The sequence below is a fragment of the Protopterus annectens genome, chromosome 5.part0 (genome assembly GCF_019279795.1).
Source record: "Protopterus annectens isolate FY-2018-M chromosome 5.part0, PAN1.0, whole genome shotgun sequence".
NCBI classification, from domain to species: Eukaryota; Metazoa; Chordata; order Ceratodontiformes; family Protopteridae; genus Protopterus; species Protopterus annectens.
Window position 1 is genome coordinate 569,430,389 of NC_056735.1, and position 13,951 is coordinate 569,444,339.

Genomic DNA, 13,951 nt, shown 5'->3' on the forward strand with positions numbered 1-13,951 from the left:
ACTTTGTTGAAGCTCCTTTTGATTCAATTACAGCATTCAGTCTTCTTGGGTACACACCTGCCATCAATTAAAGAGACTCTAATTAACCCCAAATAAAGTTCAGCTGTCCTAGTAGGATTTTCCTGACATTTACTCAGTTGCCTGCAACAGCAAAAGTCATGGGTGCAGAGAACTTACGAAGCATCAGAGATATTGAAAAGTATCTGTCAGGAGAAGGGTACAAAAAAATTTCCACAGCATTGGATATACCATGGAACACAGTAAAGACCGTCATCAAAAAGTGGAGAAAATATGGGACAACAGTGACACTGCAAACAACTGGACGTCCCCCCAAAATTGATAAAAAGACAAGACGAAAACTGGTCAGGGAGGCTGCCAAGAGACCTACAGCAACACTGAAGGAACTGCAGGAATTTCTGGCAAGTACTGGTTGTGTACTACATGTGACAACAATCTCCCGTATTTCTCCATATGTCTGGACTATGGAGTAGGGTTGCAAAATGGAAGCCTTTTCTTACACAGAAAAACATCCAGCCCCAGTTAAAATTTGTAAAACAATATAAGTCTCCCAAAAGCAAGTGGGAAAATGTGTTATGGTCTGATGAGACCAAGCCTGAACTTTTTGGCCACAATTCCAAAAGGTACATTTGGAGCAAAAACAACACTTTGCATCACCAAAAAAACAACATCCCCACGGTGAAGCATGGTGATGGCAGTATCATGCTTTGGGGTTGCTTTTATTCAGCTGGAACTGGGGCATTAGTCAAGGTGGAGGGAATTATGAACAGTTCCAAATACCAGTCAGTTTTGGCCCAAAACCTTCAGGCGTCTGCTAGAAAGCTGAAGATGAAGAATTTTACTTTCAACACGACAATGCCCAACCATACATCCAAATCAACAAAAGAATGGCTTCACCAGAAGAAAACTAAAGTTTTGGAATGGCCCAGCCAGAGCCCAGATCTAAATCCAATAGAAAATCAGTGGGGTGACCTGAAGAGGGCTGTGCACAAGAGATGCCCTCACAATTTGACAGGTTTGGAGTGCTTTTGCAAGGAAGAGTGGGCAAATATTGCCAAGTCAAGATGTGCCGTGCTGTTAGACTCCTACCCAAGAAGGCTGAATGCTGTAATTAAATCAAAAGGTGTTTCAACAAAGTATTAGTTTAAGGGTGTGCACACTTGTGCAACAAGCGTATTGTACATTTTTTTATTTTGTTCCCCTAACAGATTTGTTTGTTTTTCAATTGAATTGTACAGGTTATAGGTTACATTAAAGGTGGGGAAAGTTTTAAAATGATTTATTATGGTCTCATTTTTTTTATATAACAAAAACCTGGCATTTTAACAGGGGTTTGTAAACTTTTTATATCCACTGTATGACTGCATATGTAATGAACTGATGCTACCAGTGACGTGTGATATGAACATTACTTTTACTGGTGCAAGGTGGGAGCAAAACATAAGAATGTGTGAAACCAAAGCTTTTGTGCAGTGTGTTGCAAAGTCATGGGGCCGGATTCACGAAGGCTTGCACGGAGTCTAAGAGTAGAGTAAGACTCCATGCAGCCAACATGTCCGCCGAGCGATCCAGGAAGAGCCGGTAGGGGCGTGTAACAGAGCTCTCAAAACTAGTCCTACACGGACAGGGCTTGGATATGCAAATTACCTCAATTGCAGGTGAAAGCTATGCAAATGAGGTAAATTTGCAATCCAGGAAACCCAAACCTGAGTAGGAGTAGTGTTATTTGCAGAAATGTACTCAGTTGACAACTGAGTACGGTTCTGCAAATAGCAAAACGGAGCCGTGACAGCTCCAAAAAAAGGATGCATTTACAGGAGGAAGCATGCCAATGGCCAAAAATACAGCCATTGGCAATATGAAGTGATGCAAAATAAAAATAAAATAACTTTTTTTTTCAACCCGATCTCCGGGGTTTAAGCATAGCGCAGCGCCCTGCCCTAAAAACCAGAAAATCAATAATTAAGATCCACAAATGTGGATTTCATAGCTGATATGAATTTACAATGCAAGTGAATGGAAGGCTGAAGACAACATGGCCACCGAGTAGAGGTTGCTAAGGTGGGGAGCTCAGTCTAAAAGATGTAACCAAGCATTAGTAGGCAGTCCTATGCAAATGAGGGTTAGGATAGAGAATCGCAAGTTTACATAGCAAATGAGCACAGTCAGTGGAGTGTAGGAGTAGGATAAGGGGAGTAACAGAGTAGAAGATAGGTGACATCACGAGGGGGGCATGTATGAAAGAAGTGAAGCTCATTGGAGCCGAGTGGCATGTGTTAGGTGACATTTACCTATCATTGAAAGAGGTGTGTCAACAGGTAGGCTAGGTTAAGTAAAGAAATTGAAGGTGTATGCCGTGGCTAACACCGAAGTTTCTTGCTGAGCGTGCATGCGCGCGTGTGTGCGCCAGTAAACCCGAGTAAGACAGTGTGCGCACGTGTTAGCGTCTGTGCGCGCGTGTAAGCTGGAGTAAGCATATGTAAGGCTGTGTAAACAGTTGTAAGCGCGTGTGCGCTGGTGTGCGCGCGTTTTAACAAGAATAAGCAAGTTTTAGTCCGTGTAAGCACGTGTGCGCATGTGTTAGCTGCTGTGCGTGTGTTTGCGCTTGTGTGCGCGGCACTCCCCCCCCCCCCACCCTGAGGAAACAGAAAGGAAAAAGGAAGCACACCAAATAGTAGGAAGTTACCAGGGAGTACTAGCAGAGCTAGCAGGTGAAAACAATCAGAATCGGGCAATTACACATGCAGTACACTAGCCCAGCCCATCCCAGCACTTAAAACTCTGCAAATAGTCCACTATGTTTCTCTCAAGACACTGCAGTAAGCTAATAGAAGTGAAAACTGAAAAAGCTTTACTGAGACAAAGAAATGTTAGGGGCTGCCATTGCTGTTATAAGGCGACATATGCAACATGCTGAGGGTGGTGATAATGCAAATGCTGCTGGACAACCCACAGTGAGGAGACGGAGAAGAGTGTACAGGCCCAGGGTAACCTACCAGGGGCTACATGAGCTGGAGATAGTGGAGCGCTATAGAGTGGACAGAGACCTCTTGCAGCAAATTGTTGAGCTGTGCAGGCCACGCCTCACACACAGAACCAACAGAGGGGAACCCATTCCAGTGGAAACCAAGGTATGTGCTGACCTAAGAATATTAGCAACAAGTACCTTCCAGATACCAACTGGTGATATGATGGGGATATCACAGGCATCAACATCCAGGGTACTGCACCAGTTCCTGGATGCCATGTCAGCTCATGTAGGGGATCATGTATATTTCCCCAGTTCCCGTGAGGAATTGGCCAGCAATATAAGTCTCTTCCAGCAAATAGCAGAATACCCTGAGGTAGTGGGTGCAATAGACTGCACGCACATACGCATCAAAGCACCAGCCTGTGAGCGGGGTAGGGTCTACTTCAACCGCAAGGGCTTCCCCTCCAACTGCCAGGTCGTGTGTGATGCCCAGGGCATAATACTGAATGTGTGTGCTGGCTGCCCTGGAAACTACCATGATTCCCACATCTGGCATCTGACGCAGCTGTACCAGACATTTGCCAATGGGGACATCCCACATGGTCACCTAGTGGGGGATGCTGGCTATGCACAGGAGCCGTGGCTGATGGCACCCATCAGGAACGCACACACACCTGAACAGGAACGCCATAATGAGGCACGCGCACAAACACGAAATGTAATCGAGTGTGTGTTTGGGCTGCTCAAGTCACGGCTCCGGTTCCTGGACACATCTGGTGGAGCCTTGCAGTACTCACCAACTACATGTACCCAAATTGTCATGGTATGTGCTATGCTTCATAATATGATCCTGCGAAAGCAGCTGCAGCAGGACCAGCATAGGCTTGGGCCAAATAGCCCCTCACCATTGCTAAGGCCATCACAGGCAGAGCATAACTCGGAGGAGGAACAACCTGAGCCTGCCCCAGTAGGCAGAAGTAGGCGTGCCCAGTATGCTTTGGCCTTGGCAAAGAGGCAACGTATAGCACATACGCTGGCTCAGTAGGAACCCTGGAAATGATACCTCTCTCTGACTCACACATATAGTAAAAGGGATACCTAAGTTGACACCACCTGCTTCCAAACATGTATAGGGAGTGTAGTAGGTGCATCCGACATAGCCAGCCCTGCAGCACCACCGGAGGCATGATTGCCATGTGTTAACAATATAAAGCAGTGCTAAACAGCATTTACCATCATGTAGTATATGTAAAGAAAATCGCACACACGAACTAGCACAACTGCAGTCAATGTTGAGTAATACTGGACAACGTCCAGCAATGTTGGTTAATACTGAGCAATGTTGGACAAGCTGGGTCTAAGTATATGAAGGTCTCTCCAAACACCATTATATTGGGTGACTTCAACTACCCAAACATTGACTGGGAGCAGTACTCAAAGCCCAACACCCTAGCCCAAAGGTTCCTAGAATTTATAAACTCAAATGCTAAGGAACAACTAGTCACCACCCCCACAAGAGGGGATAACATACTGGACCTGGTCATCACCAACATGGGGACTCTATGCTCCATACCAGAGGTATTCCCCTCATTGGTAAGATCGGACCATAAATCAATTCCACTGGATATCCACATGCCGATCCCACCCACAGCCCAGAAAACCACAGTGAAAAACTTCTCAAAAGCTAATGTCACACTTCTCAAAACCGAGGTGGAATCCTTCAAGGCCCCCGGGCCAGTGGGAAGTACGGCTCAAACTGCAGAATCCTTTAAAAACACATTCTATGGACACCTTCATGAATGCATGGATCATGCTATCCCAAACAAAACCAAGACCTAATCATCCAAAGGCAGGTGTACTGCCTGGTGGACCCCAGCCATAAATAAGCTGTACAACAGGAGGAGGATACTACTACATGATAGAGCAAAATCCCTAAAAGGGAACGCATCTCTGATCAGTACTAGCAAAAAGCTATGATCCCTCACAAAATCATTCAAGGCCAGCTTCGAGAGAAAAATTGCACAGGACACTAAAGATAATCACACGGCCTTCTTTGGTTATGTTAGGAACCTGGGTGGCAACTCCCAGATATGCTCAGAGTTGGTCCAAAATGACAATAAATACACTGAACCCACAGACATTGCCAACATCCTGGCAGACAGGTTCAGTACAAACTTCTTCCCCCACTAAAGAGCAAATATCTATCCCAGCAGAGTGCTGCCTCCCTGACATCTCAGATGCTCAGGTGAGAGCTGTCTTCTCCAAAGCAAAAAACACAGCATCAATGGGAACAGATGTTGCCCCGGGCTGCGTTCTACATGAACTTCAAGAAGAGCTAAACCCCCACATAAAGCTGCTGTTCATTCTCAGCCTTACTACAGGATATGTACCCAAAGAATGGCGTACAGCAACAGTGGTCCCACTCCACAAAGGTGGTGCCTCTACGGACCCTGGAAACTATCGCCCCATAAGCCTGACTAGCCTGGTCTGCAAAGCTATGGAGAGGATCATCATGGAACTCAAAGACATTGGGGACCTACAGACACTGGATCCTACCCAATTTGGCTTTGTTAAGGGCAGATCTTGCCTCTTAAACCTGGTTGATTTCTTTGAAACAGTCACCAAGGTCATTGATGAGGGGAAGGTAGTCCACACAGCCACCTGGACCTCGCAAAAGCCTTCAACACAATACCCCACTCGGGCATCATAGATAAGCTCTCCAGCTTAAATATAAACCCCTACGTCATAAGATGGGTTGCAAACTGGCTCAAGGACAGAACCCACATAGTCAGAATTGCTGGAGCCATGTCAGAGTCTAAACCAGTTACAAGTGGCGTCCCACAAGGCTCAGTCCTGGGACTTCTTGTGTTCGGCATATATTTTACGGTGGTACAGGCTAACACGGGAAGACTGTGGCTGACCAGGTTTGCAGATGACTGCAAACTGGGTGCCATAATCGACTCTCCAGCTGACACAAGCATCCTCCAAAAGGGTCTCAGAGACGGATAACAGGTGCCAGAGCCATGGCCTAAAGCTAAACGCTAAAAAGTGTATAGTCATACCCTTTGGCAAAAACAAAGTGCCCACAAATTACCACATAGGCGGGAATCCATTAAGTATCGAAGAAGTACTTGGAGACCCAAGTTGACAGTAATTTCCCCTTTGACAACCACATTGCCAAAGTGGTTAGAAAGACCTTCTGTAATAGCCCACCTTATCATGAAAGGATTCACATCTACATCGAGGGAGGTCGTTGTGCCCCTTTATTCATCCCTCATCAGGCCCATAATTGAATACAATGCCCCATTTGGGATGTACCTTACACCTGACACCTGCAGCAACTTGAAAGACCCCAAAAGTACCTCACAAAGAGGATCATGGGACTCAAACAGATGCCATATGCTGCTCGGTTAAAGAAACTACAGCTCTATTCAGTTGCATACCGCCTACTTAGAGGCGATCTATGCCTGACGTATAAAGCCACGTCCAACCCGGAATTAATGAGCATGCTCCACCTCAGAAAATCCAAATCCCGTAGAGCTACGCGCTCGAGGGACTTGAACCTGAGCACAGAAATAAATTGGACATGCTGGAGGGACAGATTCCTAACCCAGAGGCTCCCTTCGCTCTGGAACAGAATCCCAGTCCATGTTAGGCAGAGCCCCTCACTGACTCTCCAAGAGGAATCTTGACGAGTGGATGGGAGATCGTAGGTTTACCACAGGGATTACTTCGGTGTCACTACTAGACAGCGGCACAGTAAACTAACCTTAAAAAGGGCACAGTAAAATCAGTTCAGAGGGTGGCGAAAGCCAAACACACTCTGGCTAGGCTTGTAAATGCCTTAGGGCAGATAGCCTAGTATGAACCAATGAACCTAAGTAGGGCATAACTGAACAAAAGGCAACATGCTCATATTTGCTCTACTGGCCCTTAAGCAGTCTGGTCTGCTCAGTATGAAAATATAAAGCATTGATGGGCCTCGAACCCAGGATACTGTGCACTATAGTCATAGTACTGAACCACTAAGCCATGACAGTATTGCAGTGGTCAGCCTGTATGAAGAAATGTTGATAAGTCTATGCTAAGTATTCCATGGAAACCCTGCAGGCACAGCATAATCCCTGTCGAGTTATGACACAAAGGTGAGTCCCGCAATAAGAATAGAACCTGAATGTCAACACACACAGTAGAAATGTTAATATTGGACATGTACACATACATCAACAGATGTAGTGGACCTCAGACAGCAACATAATGAAAGGTCACACTGGGCATGCTCACACACTTGAATAAATGAGACAAATGTCAGGCAACAGAACACTGACAGTCTGAACTGGGCATGCTCACATACTTAGGCCATGTCGGTGTGCAGCAGTGGGCCACACATATCAGGCAGTGGCATGTGTTAACCCAGGAACCTCTCACTATCCAGCAATCTGCCCTGTGCACACAGTTATAGGACAACAGATACATATATAATATAGTGGAACCCTGTCATAATCAAATGTGTTCTGCAGATAACCAAGTTGTTCATAGAAAGTGGGAAAGCAAAAACGATAAAACCTGCAAACAGTATCAGCAATAAACATTGTGCATCCTGAACATTAACATAGGTTCAGAGGTTGATACTAGCCTATCCACCCTAGGGCATGTACAAGCCTAGCCAGAGTGTGTTTGGCTTTCGCAACCCTGTCAAAGTAGAACACTGTGCCTGCGAATAGTAGGTCACACAAGACAGCCCATTTACGTTTAGTGTATTGTGCCTCTGTCTAGCAGGGACCCAGAAGATATCCCATGGGTAAGCATACGATCACCCATCCACTTTTCAAGATGTCTCCTGTAGGTGGTCAGTGGGTGGCTCTGCCCATGCAAAACCAGGATTACAATCCGGAGTGAGTGAAGCCTCTGGGATTAGAATCTGTCCCTCCAGCATGTCCTATTAACATTTGTGCTGAGGTATATGTCTCTGGAGTGTGTAGCTCCAAGGGAGTTGGATATCCTGAGGTGGAGCATGTCCATTAAATCTGGGTCAGATATTTCCTTAAACTACAGGCACACAACATGTGTAGGTGGTAAGCGACTGAGTAGAGCTGGAGTTACTGTATCTGAACTGTGCAGGGCATACATACGAGTTCCTACATCTGCTTGTTGTGGAACATTTGTGGTCATCACAGTTGCTGCAGGTGTCGGGTAAGGTACATCCCAAATGTGGCATTGTAACCAAGCATGGTTGTGATGAGTATAGGGGCCCAATGACCTCACTTGATCAACATGTGAAACCATATGGGATAAGGTGGGCTATATAGAAGTTCTGTCTAACCACTTTGGCAACGTGATTGCCAAAGGCGAGAGTACAAACAAGTTGTGTCCCCAAACCCCTAACAACTACTACCGTATGTAATGGATTACTACCTATGTGGTAATGTGTGGGCATGTTGTTATTCCCAAAGGGGATGACTATGCAACTAATGGCATTTAGCTGTAGTCCATGGCTCAGGCACCAGTCATCCTATCTCTGTGAGACCCTGTTTGAGTATGCATGTGCCAGCTGAAGAGTTGATTATGACACCCAGTTTGCAGTCATCTGCAAACATGGTCAGCCATATTCCTCCTGTGTTAGCCATACGTCACACAAATATATACTGAACAAGAGAGGTCCCAGGACTGAGCCTTGTGTGATGCCATGTGTAACTGGTGTATAGTCAGACATGGCACCTGCAATACTGAGCATGTGGGTGCTATCCCTGATCCAGGTAGCAATCCATCGTGTGAGATGTGTCGATATCGACGCCGGTGAGCCTAAGCATAATGGTCGAGTGGGGTATTGTGCCGAAGGGTTGTGCAAGGTCCAGGCAGGCTGTGTGGACAACCGTCCCTACACCGATGGACCTGGTAACTGTTTAAAGAATACGAACAGGTCCAGGCGGCAAGATCTGCCCACAACAACGCTGAAATTTGTGGGACCCAGTGTCTGTAGGTCCCATTACAATATGCTCCATAGCTTTGCAGAACAGGCTAGTTAGCCTTTTAGGCCAACATTGTCTGTGGTCCGTTGTGGCAGCAACTCTGTGGAGCAGGACCACTATATCACTGTACGCCATTCCGTGGGTACATATCCTGCAGTAACTCTGATATTGAACAGTGACGTAATGTGAGGGTTACGTCTGTCATGAAGCCCGTGTAAGACGCAGGCCGGGACACCGTCTGGTCCCATTGATGCTGTGTTGTCCGCTGTGGGGAGAGCAGCGCTCACCTGTTTATTTGTGATGTCAGGGAGGTTACACTCTGTTGGGATGGACAGTAGCTCCTTAGGGGGGATGGGGGGGGGAGACATCTGCACTGAACCTGTTTGCCAGGATGTTGGCAAGGGTTCAGGGTACGTTTAGTCAGTATGCAGTAACTCACAGCATATCAGTGAGTGTCCACCCAGGTACCTGAATTAACTGAAGAAGGCCTTGTGAGTGTCCGTGTCTGGTGCAATTGTCCGTTAGAAGCGGGCCTGACAGATACATGAGTGATTGTAGCTGTCTGCTAGTACAGATCACAGATGCCTTCCCTGTCTGGGATTCTGCTCTATCATGTAGTAGCGTCCTCCTTTCATTGTATAGCTTATTAATGGCCGGGGTCTACCAGACAGGTCCCCTGCCATTGGAGGAGTGAGTCCAGTTGTTATTTGGGATAGCACGATCCATGCAGTCCACTAGGTGTCCATAGAATGTGTATGTAAAGGATTCAGCAGTCAGAGCCAAACTTACCATTGTCCCAGAGTCTCTGAAGGATACCACCTTGGTTTGGAGAAGTGTGACGTTTGCTTTTGAGAAGTTCACCAAGATTACCCAGGATGGGTGTGTGGACGGGATATGGATGTCCAGTGAGATAAATGTATGTTCTGACCTTACCAATGAGGGGTATATCTCAGGTGTGGAACATAGAGTCCCCATGTTGGTGATGACCATGTCCAATATGTTGTCCCCTCTTGTGGGTGTGGTGACCGGTTGTGCCATAGCATATGTGTGTACAAATAGTAGCAACTGTTGGGTGAGGGTGTTGGGGCCTGAGTACTATCCCCAGTCAATGTGTGGGTATTTGAAGTTACCCAATATAATGGTGTTTGGAGAGACCTTCATATTGTACAGTGTTCCCAGGAAAGCAGAGTGTGGTTCATGAGTTTGGGAGGGTGGTCTGTAGCAGGCAACAAACCAAAAGGCAGATGTGCACAATGTTAGGTGCATATGTATGGTCTGTGATGCTTTGTGCAGTGCTACCAACTCGTGCATCTGTGATGTATATGGATACTCCCCCTATTTGTGTTGGCCATTCCGAGTTTTGTGTTCAGAAAGCATGGTATGAAATATAACCTGGTAGTGCTGGTGTGCATTTGGGAGCCTGAACCAGGTGTCTGTTAGTGCACAGATATCGCTGTTGTCCATACTGAGGAGATTCCTGAGTGGTCGCAATTTGAGGGTAACACATCTGGTGTTGAGCAGCATTACCCTCAGTGTCATGTACTCTCTAATGTCTATGGAGGTGGGTTTGTCTTTTGAGCCCAGCTTAAAAAAGGCAGTATGGTGGTAGCAACTGCCTTAGCCAGTATTTGAAAGTCCAAGGGTGACAGGTGCAAGCTGTCCATAGGGAAGCTACGTGGCATGTCGAGCATGTCACCCCAGGCTGACAGACACTGTATCCCCTGTGAATGACACCAATATGTTAGCCAACTGTTAAACGTGATCAGTTTGTTGGTATACTGTGACATCATACTTGGTCAGTGTAAGATGCTAGACAAGGTCAGGGTCATACTGGCCTGGGCTACATGATCAGAAGGTTCCTCTATGTATCATGTCATGTGGTCCAGGGAGGGACGTCTGAGGGTGTACGCACCAGCATGGACAATGATGGAGCCAGTCCTTCACTTGATTTGGAATGACCTGAGTGCATGTGTTATGTTGTGGATCCTGCCACCGGAGAGACAGCTCAAAGTGACTATTCCCTTGTTTGGCCTGGTGAGTGGGACGTCAGTGTGTCTGACAATAAGTGTCACATATTACAAGTGTATTAGGTGTGTTGTTTAGCCCGAAGGGCAGTGACTGTGTGGCACATTGACATTGTGAACTATGTGATATGTGGGTATTGTAGTGGGGTAGCAGTTGTTTGTGTGTCTGCTTTGGAGGTCTCTGCTGCTTAGGCAGAGTTTATGTAGAGCCTCAGAGTATGTTTATGTGTGATAATGTGGTTTGATTGCTGTCGCTATAGGTTTATGTGATACTGATATGTGGTGTGTGTGGTTACCTTCACTACCTGATAGACTATGCCAGCCATGGGTCGAGAGAGCTCAGCCTCCTGTATGTCAATATTGTTGCATCCCTCACATATATCTGAGTTTGTTGGGAGGAGGAGAGGGTTGTCTGTGTACATGAGGCAGATGTGACATTGTGTCAAAACCACAATATTCACTAGCTGGACTGGAGAGTACACACGAAACCGGCCCCTGGACATGCCAGGATATTATGATGACATATTCTGTAGCCTGATCGCAAAGAATCAGTAGGGTAAGTGTGTAAAAGAGTCTAACAGGGATTAGTGCTCAGGTTTGTTGGTGTTTTGTAAAGAGTAGCTGAGAAGGATTCCAGACTGAATCATGACATCTCCTTCAGCTATGTCATAAATAGCAATGTACACTCATATGTCCTGAGTCAGGGCCAACTGTATGTGACTGACAATGCCGACATCCTGTCAGACAGGCCCATATAGACATACCAACCTCCCACTGACCATAGTCCTAGTCATCATACCAGGGGATATCACATGTAGAATGTCTGAACAGCTCCCCCCAAAGCCAAAAGCATGGCAGCAATTGGATTACATTGTTTCCCAATATGTGTCATGCATGAACTACAGAAAAAAACAGACCCTGCACCTGAACAGTCTGTTGAGCCTCACCCTCTCCACAGGATCTGGAACCGTTGAATGTGTTACAGCAACACATGGCACTCCCCACAAGTGTATGTGCACAACACACCATGGGAAGTATATTCCAGTAAGCCTATGAAGTCTGATCTGCAAGGCCATGGAGTCCATCATGGTTGAAGTCATACACAGAGCTATTGTAAGCTGACAAACACACAACCCTACCAACTGTGGTATGTTCATGTGCAGATCATGGTTCCCAAACATGCTAGACTGTTTGCAAGGTAGACACACAGGACATACATCACTGAACAGAGCTACACATGTCCCACATAGACTTTGAATAGCCCTTTATCAACACCCCTGACACATGTCGTATCCACAAAACCAACAATCTGTGCATAAATATGTGTTGACATATGAAGGAATGTCAGTGTGTCCACAAATAGATCATACAAGGTAAGGGTTATGTGGTCCTGTTCAAGCTGTTGACACCTGCCGACCCACATGGCTCATTCCTGGGATTGCATAAAACAAAGTGTACACACATTACCATGTCCAGTGTGATGATGTCAGCATCCTACAAATATAGCAGGAGAATAGAAACCACCCAGTAAAGCATATAGCGCGCCGTGTTAATGCATATGTCTCTAGTATCATAACATAGGTAGGTAGGGGTTTGAATCCTGCAAACACTGACAGTGTGTGTGTGTGTGTGTGTGTGTGTGTGTGTGTGTGTGTGTGTGTGTGTGTGTGTGTGTGTGTGTGTGTGTGTGTGTGTGTGTGTGTGTGTGTGTGTGTGTGTGTGTGTGTGTGTGTGTCTGGGGGTGTGTGTGTGTGACTTCCTTTGAGAGGAGTGCCCTTTTTGGAGACTGGGAAACCAAAGTAAAAGAGGTACATTCCTCTTTCGAAAGTCTGATGATGTCAGCATCCTACAAATATAGCAGGAGAAGAGAAACCACCCAGCAAAGCATATAGCGCGCCGTGTTAATGCACATGTCTCTAGTATCATAACATAGGTAGGGGTTTGAATCCTGCAATCGCTGAGTGTGTGTGTGTGTGTGTGTGTGTGTGTGTGTGTGTGTGTGTGTGTGACACAGTTGGTCAATGCAGGGTGGGTTTTGCTTTTACTATGGTATGACACATCATGATTAACACAGTATGTGCATTGCACACATCAGCTATCCGCATGGCAAATAAATGTGTACATGTGACCTCAATCAGTACATAGGTGTGAAGTCTGCATACTACATGAATACATTTGTTTCCTTTGACAGATTGTGCCACTGCTTCTCAGATTGTAGGTCACATATGTATGTGACAAGCCCGGCCACTGTAGTGATCTGTGTCCAAGGTCATCTGTGCCACACACACCCATGACAGTTACTATAGATTACTGTGAGTGAGGGTACATGCCTGGGGTATATGTCAGACATGTTCATACACAACAACAACAACTGGCAATAATGGACAGTCATTATAGGTGCACAACAGCCCTGTGAATATGCAGTCAGGCCCCTATTGTCTTATGTGACACACCGAGGGACTCCACAATACCTATGGATGTGTGGATAAGAAGGGACAGATGACATAACACGTGGCTGTATGTACACATTGTTATCCAACATACATGTTGAGGGCTACCACCTATGTGGTACTGTCAGGATAGTATGTATAGTAAATGTGGATGACTATGCCATAGTAGGCTTACTGCTATACAGCATGTATTGGACAACAGGTATCTGTCTGTATGATACCCTTGTGTAGGATATGCATCCCATCCAGGGAATGCATTGTAGGCCAATGCATGCGATGTGGATGGACATATCCCTAGTGTGTTTGCATGTACCTAAGAGGGCTATATGCCAAACAGGTGTGGTCCCAGGTACGGGTGATGGTCAATACCACCAGTCACTGTTATAGTATAGTACTGGAAGGATCCAACTGTTACTGAGTTCCCTACAACTGTGTGTCATTTGTCAAGACATCATCTAATGATTGGTTATAGTCATGCTGTTGAGGTTGTGTATACTATCAGACTGCAAATCATTGACA

At 46.1% G+C, this 13,951-nt stretch overlaps 1 protein-coding gene across 2 annotated transcripts in view; it reads right to left on the reverse strand.

The window, feature by feature from the left end:
* PRKX (protein kinase X-linked) overlaps nt 1-13,951 on the reverse strand; it is a 1,617,443-nt gene that overhangs the window by 512,941 nt on the left and 1,090,551 nt on the right. The window lies entirely within an intron of this gene.